The sequence below is a fragment of the Lissotriton helveticus genome, chromosome 12, assembly GCF_964261635.1.
Source record: "Lissotriton helveticus chromosome 12, aLisHel1.1, whole genome shotgun sequence".
Taxonomy (NCBI): domain Eukaryota; kingdom Metazoa; phylum Chordata; class Amphibia; order Caudata; family Salamandridae; genus Lissotriton; species Lissotriton helveticus.
Window position 1 is genome coordinate 113,747,019 of NC_136073.1, and position 9,640 is coordinate 113,756,658.

Genomic DNA, 9,640 nt, shown 5'->3' on the forward strand with positions numbered 1-9,640 from the left:
AAAGCTGGTATTGCACTGTGGATAGTTAAGTGCATCCAAATATGCAGCATTAAATCTAAGCGCTCATTAACAATTTCCCGTAGGGCGCACTCTACACACAAACTAGGGGCTTCCATGGCATTCTTAGGGAATATACCCTTAGATGACATCTGCAAAGCTGCAACATGGTCTATATCTCACACATTCACAAAGCACTATTGTGTAGATGTGTTAGCGAAACAACAAGCTAGTGTGGCCAGGCAGTTTTAAGAACACTATTTCAAACCACTGCAACACATACAGGTTAACCACTGCATGGGGGATAACTGCTGTATAGTCTATGCTAAAGCATATGATCTGCAGCTCATATGCCTCGAATGGAAAATGCTACTTACCCAGAATGCTTCTGTTCTTGGCATATAGATCTGTAGAGCCATATGCGCCCACCAGCCTCCCCGAGTACCTTTATCTGTTGCAGTATTGTCTTACTTAAATACACTATACATGGACATCCCTTTACGACTTTTACGAATTCCATCATCACCCTTGCGGCAAAACAATCTGGGGGTGGAGTCGATGGCCATGTGCACTATCACCAAAAAGAGGAGTCACCTACCGCGTGACTGCAAACACTTCTTCGAACAAAAACAAAGTGCAAACATGCGGACCCAACACTAGATGGCGATCTATGCTAAGCATATGGCTCTGCAGCTCTATATGCCAGGAACAGATGCATACTGGGTAATTAGCATTTTCCTTAACATGCATTCATTTTAGTTTAATTAAATGCAATTACATATACATGTAAATTATATAAAGGATCCAGTCGCAGTATTCAAGAACCAGACACGAGACCCCAAGGTCTGCAGTATTTCAATTTATTGGAGTGTCTCCAAATACGCCATTTGGTTGGTATCAGCCTTGTTCACATTAAGTAAACCGTTGTTGTTGTTGTGTTATTTACGTGCTTGTGTACCACATGGCTCAGTGAACATAGTGAAACTACTTGTGACCAGCTTATTACCTATTTCACTTCCAAAATATTTAGTGATTTTCAGAAATACAGCCATAAATATAAATTAATCTAATCTCATAACTATTAGTTGGGGTTAGTTTTAAAACTCACATTAAAGTTATTGTATATTTATTTACCAGTCATGGGTAATATTAGTGCTATGGTAAGGGCACCATATTTTATTAAACATTAATTGAATTTACGTCTATTATATATTTATCATTGGTTAGCGTTTGTATTGGGAGCTATAGTAAAAGTTGCTTAATTGGAGCTATCAATATAAAAAATAATTATAGATTTTAATTTCTAATTCTCAGTGCAATGGTTAGGCACAAAAAAATGAAAGCTCTATGATTAGGCATTAAAGACCAGGTAAACATCCAAATGAGGAAAGACAGAGTTGAGAGGTAATGGAAGACCTTTAATAATAATTTTAAGGTAATTGTATTGTAATTGCATTTATATAGCGCGTACTACCCCAGACGAAATGCTGAGGTGCTTTTTCGGCGAGTAGCACGCTACTCCGGGACCCTTAAAGGAATTAGTGTTGAATTAGTATAGTGACATATGAAAGTATTTTCAGTGATGGATAGGGAAAGTTATTTGGATCCGGAAGGATAGAAGAGGTAAAAAGGTTTGTATTTGTATAGCGCTTGTTACCCTTGATGGGGTGTTGTAGCACTTTTTTGGGCGAGTAGCACACTACTCCGGAAACCCTTAAAGGATTACTGGTGAATTAATTTGAGTGGTGGATATTAGTTCGTTAGTTGGAGTGAGAAGGATAGCGGAGGGATAGAAGGGGAAGAAAGGTTTGCATTCATATAGCACCTGTTATCCCTGATTGGTGTTGAAGTGCTTTTCTGGTGAGTAGCACGTTACTCCAAAACCCATAAAGGATTAGTGTTGAAAATTAGTGTAGTGAAATATGAATTCATTTGAGTGGTGGATATGTTATTCAGTTATTTGGCTAGAGAAGGGTAAGCACTGGGATAGAAGAGGGAAAGAGGTTTGTATTTATATAGCGCATGCTACCCCTAATGGGGTTTTGAAGTCTTGAAGCACTTTTTTTGGGCAAGTGGAAAGGTAAGGAGTGCCTTAAAGGGAATTTATTTTCACAGAATTTTTTTTCGCAATCATTCAAAAGGACTTTAGAAGGACAATTCAATGGTCCTCTAGTGGATTAAATCCCAGATCCAACTTTCTATTGATGATATGCAAAATACACACTGTTGTACAACATAAAACAAACAGATGCAACAATTGTGTAGCCTGCACGACCACATTAACGGTCAAAGCTTGCAAAATAAATGACACCAATGTTACATCTAAATCCTTTTCCAATTGCAATACCACAAATGTGGTTTATTGTATTCAATGCCCGTGCAAATTACACTATCTTGGAAAAACAATACAACCGATCAAAAAACGTATTCTTCAACACCAGTCCCGTATCCGATGCAAAAAAGAAAATGCACCATTGGTAGATCACTATCTCCAATTTGGTCACAAAGAAACAGATATGCTTTGGTGGGTTCTCGAAGTGATAAAACCTAATAAGAGACAGAACAATGTAGACTAAATGTTATCCCTGAGGGAAGGTAAATTAATCTGTCTCACAGATACTGTGAAACTAGGCCTGAACTCAGCGATGGAATGGCACTCATTGGCATGCCTAACATGATTACCTTCATGCTGAGACTGTATAGACTGTATAACCGTAGTCATCTGTTTTATTAAGGGATCCATATGTATGTACATACTTCTGAACCCATGTGTGTAGCATAGAATAAGTTCTAGAACATTTGTTAGAAAAAGCAATACAGTCGTTTTCCTGAATCGAAATGAAATGCTAAAACATATGTATATACTCATATATCATGTAATTTTTGCATTGAGATTTAATTGTGTTCTGCATATATACAAAATGGCTTTCCTCCGTGTTGTAGATACTGAAATGAATTATCTAACTGTCAAACACTATGTCTATCTTGGAAAACTATGTTTTGCTAGAAAACTATTCTAGTCTAGACATCGTTATGGGATTGGCATTCTTGTCCAATTGCGGATGCTGTATTAATAGTGATGTTGGCTTTTCTTTGAGAGATTAAGTCTCTATTTCGCTAATACATCTGTTCTGTACCCATATTAAGTTAGCGACTGCTCACACGACCATATCAAACATTTGTGATGGTTAGATTTCATGATTAACAAGCATTAAATGCAATCTGATTAGACAGTCCCCTTTCTGTAATTCTCTCGCCTGCTACAGACATGTATAAGAAATGGCACCACTTTAAGATGGCGCCTATCGAATTGGGTACTTTGTACCAATAGCGACAATAATCACTTCGTGAAACTTTAAGTTTCTGTTATCAATAAGCTCGTTTTAGTACCATATTTGAACATGTGTTCATACATTCCATTTAAATAAAACATTTGTTTTGTTTAAATTTAATACTTATAAATTATTACGTTTAACTTGGCTAGTGAGCCGCTTTAGACACTCTGGCTCCTACTCACTGCTTACGCCCAATACAGGCTAACATATGAATGGGCCCCCAGGGGGACTGGGCAAGAGCCGATGTCCCCCTGGGGTATTGCGCGCGAGGGATGACCTCACGCGACCTGATCGGGAGGGTGGGAGGGGCTGTTCCAGGCGCGGGGAGGGAGAGGGAGGGCGACGTCACTCTGTGCGAGTGAAGGAGCGGTGGTGTCGTTTTGAGTGGCGCAGGTTCGTTTGGCTGCCCCCCCCCCCCCCCGTTTTCCCTGTCAAACTGAATGTTTTCACGGAGCTGAACTGTTTTCTGTCAGCTGAGGAGACTCTTTCTGTCAAGCGTCGAGACGTTTCAACATGACGGACGTCGTCAGCGCGAGGGAAGCTGTGGAAGCTTTTTTTGGCGGTAGGGAGAGGTTTTTTTACAGCGTCTTGGAGCTGCTGTGGACCCGGAAGCATCAGAGCGCTTCACATTAGGAACTGGAAATTACAAAGGAACGAAATTACAACAGCAGGATAAGTTACATGGGGTAAAAGTGACAATTGTGAGCAAACAAAATACATGAGGTAGCAAACAATGCAATACAAGGGGAAAGAGTGTCAAGTGTGCAGGTTACAAGAGAAGACAAAGTACACTTAGAGGTATAATACTGCATTATATGCTAGACAGAGGCACAAGAACAAACGTTACGTGGGCAATGGTGGCACTTGGGCAGGATCAACAACAAACCAACTGTGAGAGGTAGCAAAACAGGTGTTACAAGAGAAAAGTGACGTGTGCAAGTTACAAAAGGGTACCATACACAGGTACAAGGATAAGACTGCAATAAATGGTAAACACTCAAACTACCGGAACACACTGGGAAGGCCCTTCCATAGTCATGGAGAATAGTTTTCAGTGATGGAAGGAGGGCTCAAGGCAAAGCAGCGCCAGGTTGTACATAGCCCCTACCAGTTTTTTTATGAATGAAGAACCATTGGTTATAGACAGTGCAGCAGGAGTCAGAGATTCTAGCAAGTCCACAGCGGGGCCAGTGGTTGTGGGTTGAGCACTCACATATGTCCACTAATGAGGCGTCTAGTCTACATAAGGGATCAGATAAATGGTAAGTTGGTGGCGGTTCCTGGCTGGAGCGGCGTGGAATTGTTAGCGGACTCTGGGAGCAATTCTGGGTCTCAGATTTTTCTTCCAGCTAAGGCAAAGCAAGTGCGGCTTTTGGTATGTCAGATTATACCCGAGGCGGATCTTTGGCGGATCTGGCAGCTTCGGCCGGGTACTCTTAAAAAGTCATGTGACCTCATGGGTAAATTTGGATGGGGGTATTGGAGATGGAGAAAGCCAAGTACAAAGGTTGACGAGAGCAATTTCGCTTGGGACATAATACATATCATGGTTCTGATAACGAGAATGGGATATTAAGGTTGAAAATTTGGTCCAAGAAGCGGCTCCTGTTTTGGTTAGTCAGGAGTTTTGGGTAGCTGGGGCAAGGGTCATTTCACGTTTGCTAGTTTCTGACAGAGATCTGGAGCGGATTTTCTCAACATTTTCATCATGGGCGGGATGTTCTTAAAGAAGTTGGGTAACGGGGGATAAGGGTTACTTCACGTCTTTTAGTTTTTTACAGAGATCTGGAGCGGAATTCTCAACATTTTCAAGGTGTCGTGGCGGACATCACTGGGCGTGATGATCCTAAAGATTAAAAAAAAAAAAAAAAAGGGGCTACGCAGTTACTTCAGGTAGGAACAAATGGTGGGCGGTGTGGTCTTGTTCTTTGCTGGGCAGCAATTTAGGGTTCATGGGAGTTGGCTTGCGGGGTTTTTTTTTTCGGGTTCTTTTGGTAGCAGAGTATTTCGTCAAATCCCCGCACAGTTAAGTGCAGTGCCACAAACCGCTGGGGTGCCATTATTTCATTACAGTCCGGTTATGAATGTGGCCATTAAACGACAGAGTGTGGTTTTGGGTCTGGCCGGGCGAAAATACCTTATATGGGATTGGCGATGTCATTGAGTACACATCTCTACGGCAGGACTGGTTACAAAATTCGGAACCACGATTTTGCGGATGTTTGTAGATTGTTGTGCAGAGATCTGCAGGCCACAGAAGGTTCGAGAGAGGAGTGATTTAGGATTGTTCCGCTACCCTAAGGTCCCCAGCAAGTCGGAAACGGGCGGCTGCCTTTCTCATTTACGCTAGTGTACTTGAGAGGCATCTGGAGAGGGTGGTGGCGTTATGTAAATACATTGACATTCTTAGGAGGGCGCAATTGCAGGTGGGTAGATCGGAATGGCTCAATTATGCTGAGGAGTTTAGGGCCAGGGTACGTAATTACAATGACAAGCCATTGGGGGGAAGTAGACCAAGAGCTTTGGCTGCATGGGTTGTCTGGTCATCAGACATCGACGTTTATCCATACAGTACGTGTCCTCCCCATCATTTTTCGTCTTTTTATACAATGTTCCGCTCCAATGGGGGCGGGTGGGGTTGGCAGAGCACAGTGCCGGCAACAGGAGCCTGTTGGGATTTTTAACCGCAGTTCCAGTAGCCAATAATCTGGCATATTCCAGCACAAGTGTCCTCAGTGTGTGAAAGACACCCAATTTCACAGTGTTTTTCCAGTCAGCAATTTGGGGTCCGGGGGAGAGGTCAGAAAGGCAGTGGGGCCGGCGCATCGGTTGTCCCAGAGGCGGCCTCCCCATTTAGAATACAGGCTATGTTACAATATTGGGTTGAGTACCCGGATGGGTAGCCGCCTCGGAGTTTTTGGAGTGTTTTTTTTTTTTGGGTATTTTTTTTAAAACCTTTATTGATGTAAAAGTGAACACTGCTATTCAGCCGAACATCCCAGGGGCACGGCAGCATGTCAAAGTCAGAGCATCATGGCATATAACGAGTACATTTCAGGATAAATAAGGTTTAATTTTATCGTAAGCAGGATGAAATCAAGAACATAAAAAGCTGCAATATAGTATAAAGAAATGTGGGGACCAGGTGCCGAGCCGTAAAATATAGCCATAGAATGGGCGGGCCAGACAAGAATTCTTACAGAATGTAAGATAACCACAATTAAAGCATGAGTACATTATCAAAGAGTCAGGATATACATGCATACAGTCACTATGAGTACTGATTAGATGCCCGCCCAGGTCTTATCTACAGTGCAACAACAGCTCAGGCAGAAAATACGACAAAGCAATGAGAGCTCAAAGATCAACACAATAAACTGATCCCAAACACAGGAAAAGAAAAAGGAAAACCAAAAGAGCGAAGAAAAAGGGCCATAGAAACAAAAAGAGGAAAAATAACCCCCCTCCCCACCCCCCACCCCGCACCCCTGCAGTTGGCTACGGCCTACCCCCCTAGCAGCGTGCCTGTCGCCCAGTATCTAAACCCGAAATATAGAAGAAAGAGAAAAATAGAAAAGAAAGAAGGATAACGAAAGATAAAGTAAAATGAGATTGAGAGGGAGGAGCCAAGAGATACGAACAAACACGCCCGGCTGCGACCCTCCCCCGACCATCAAATATTAAACTATAAGATCAATGCAACACCATCACATACATCAGGTACCCACGGGGGGGGGAAACGGGGGGGGGGAACAGTGTATATGTCTCACAATATCAAGAACGCAAGCCAAAGCGCCACGGAAGTGTAAACCATCAGTCTGTCAATATTGTGTACCTCACCCCCAGCCTTTCCGAACCACAGAACCAACCCAATAAAGGACAGTTTGGAGTGGGCCACCCAGTACAGTTTGATCATAGTGCCAACGAGCAGCACAACAATGTCGTAGTCGAGAGACATTAAACAAACTAATGGAATACAGGAGATCAATGAGACAAGTCAATTGCAGCAGCGACAGCAGCGCAGGCAAAGATGAGCAGGAGTTCAGTATCGCAAGTTGACAATGCAAAAGTACCCCTCCAGGATAGAAGCGCGAAGTTATCGTTGTGGGAGCAAACCACCGTTCACCACTGTTGCCAGTCCCCCAGGAAGAAGCAGGCCTCCTCGTCACTTTCAAGTCCTCGAGTTCCGGATATTGAAAAACAGGAGAATCAAGAGCCACCGGTACACACAATAACCGCGGAGCAGCGGTACCAACCCCCGGAGCAGCCGGAGGGGGAAAAGCAATGGGGGCAGCAGGACAGGAAGGGTGCAGGAAGGAGCGTTGGCCCAAAATGGCGGCGGACCGCAGTGAGTCAGTAGAAGCACTGGGGGCCAAGACGGCATACAAAGACCTCAAGGCATCCAGGATATCTCTGAGCGTGGGCTCGCGAGCACATGCCCAGGCCCCCATGCAGCATGGCCAGCAAAGGTCGTCAGTGCGAGGCAAAACACCCCCTACGATGTCGGTAGCCATCTTGTGAGTTTCGCCGCCCCGCACTCCACCGCGGCCCCCAAAGCAGTCCACAAATGTAGGGCTTTACAGATCTCCGGAGGGATCCCAACAATGGCCTCTCTGACGCAGAAAGGGTAGATGCTCGGCAGTGGGGGGGGCCCCCTGCCATCCGCGGCAGGTCCCACGAGCGAGAGCCGAGCGCGGAGGCCCGGGGCCGCCAGGCAGGACAAGGCGAAGGGACCCCTTCACACAGTCAGTCTCCTACACACCTCGCTCCCCTCCAGCCGCACGGTCTGCAAAGCGGGGCCGGTTCAGGATCACCGGGGTACACGCACAATGGCTCTCACCAGCGGTTCACTCTCTCGACCGGGGCCTGCAATCTCAGCATCGCCGGTCGGATCCCACAGGCGAGGTCCCGGTCTCGGTCTCCCGGAGGCCTCAATCTTCTCGGGCACAACTGCGGATCCACAGCACACAGAGGTTTCCGGACAGAACGGTGAGTTGAAACAAATTGCAATATTTCAGTTTCTGTAGTGATGTATCGTCTCAGTACAGGATAAGATGCAGGATATTCGAGGTTAGCTGGAGGGCTGACGGAGCCGAGCTAAAAGGCGACCATTACGCTCGCTGGCTAGGCTCCTCCCCCCAGTTTTTGGAGTGTTAATTAGTTTTTTCGCATTGGTTACCAAGGCACTAGGGCTCAGTGTTGGACGGACAACTTGAAATCAGCAAAAGTTATCTCGGGTGGTTCGTGTGACAATTGTGAAAGGTAGTGCACTTCGGTAGTATAGCAGGTCCTTTTAAGCGGTGGGTGATGACCTGGTAATTTGGCGGCGGTCTTTGGAAGATTTCAAGGGTGTCTCCATCAAATTTTTAGAAGATGATACAGTGTGGCAGTTATAAAAAATAAAATAAAAATTTAAGATACCTCTGGGGATCACGGCTTCGGGCTCTTTTGGGAAGGACGTGGTGATGTGCGCTGGCCGGATCATTGGTTCCATCAAGGTAGTAACATTGCTTTCATAGAGTTTTTTCCTATATCTGGTGGTTTTACGGGTGGGATGAGGTTTGCAGGGATTCGCTGTGTCCTTTTCACGGTGACAATATGTCTGTTGTGAACGGGTCAACTGGCGGAGTGCTAGAGAGGTACGCGTTATGTATTTATGCGGTTTTCTTAGATTGCGAACTATTCAATGGAACATTGTGTTAAGGTGAAGCACATACCAGGAATTAATTAACTTCATTACAGATGCTCTGTCTCGTGGTAATTGGTAGACAGGTTGTGCGTTTAGGGATTGCTGAAGTGGTGAAACACCTTATGGCTCAATCAACAAGACGTAGTTACTGCCAGGTGTGGTCTGAATTTTATATTATGCTTCTTCACAGGGCCAGGGTGATGCAGCAGTTGGGTAATGAGGATTTTGTCATGTTACGTTTTGGGCTGTATCTGATGGGTGGGGTGAACAACTCAATCGCCGATGCTCTGTCTCGTTGCAATTGGCAGAAGTGCCGGTAATTGGCGCCAGCAGCGACAAGAAGCAAGATGGTGATTCCACCGTCTATCTGGGTTCTGGGGGAGTGAGGAGTGTGGCAATGGTGGAGCAGTCTATTGCTACGTCCACGGGCAGGAGTTAGTAGCAACCGTGGTCTGAATTTTGAATTATGCTTTGTCATATACTCAGTATGGAGCAGCAGTGGAACATGAACTAGATAAGGGTTTGTCGCTTAAACGTTTTCCGGCAAGTGGGCGGGCATTTCCTTTTATAGTCCATTATTTTTGGGTATGGTAGTGTGGGTTGGGTTTTTGTTAAGGAT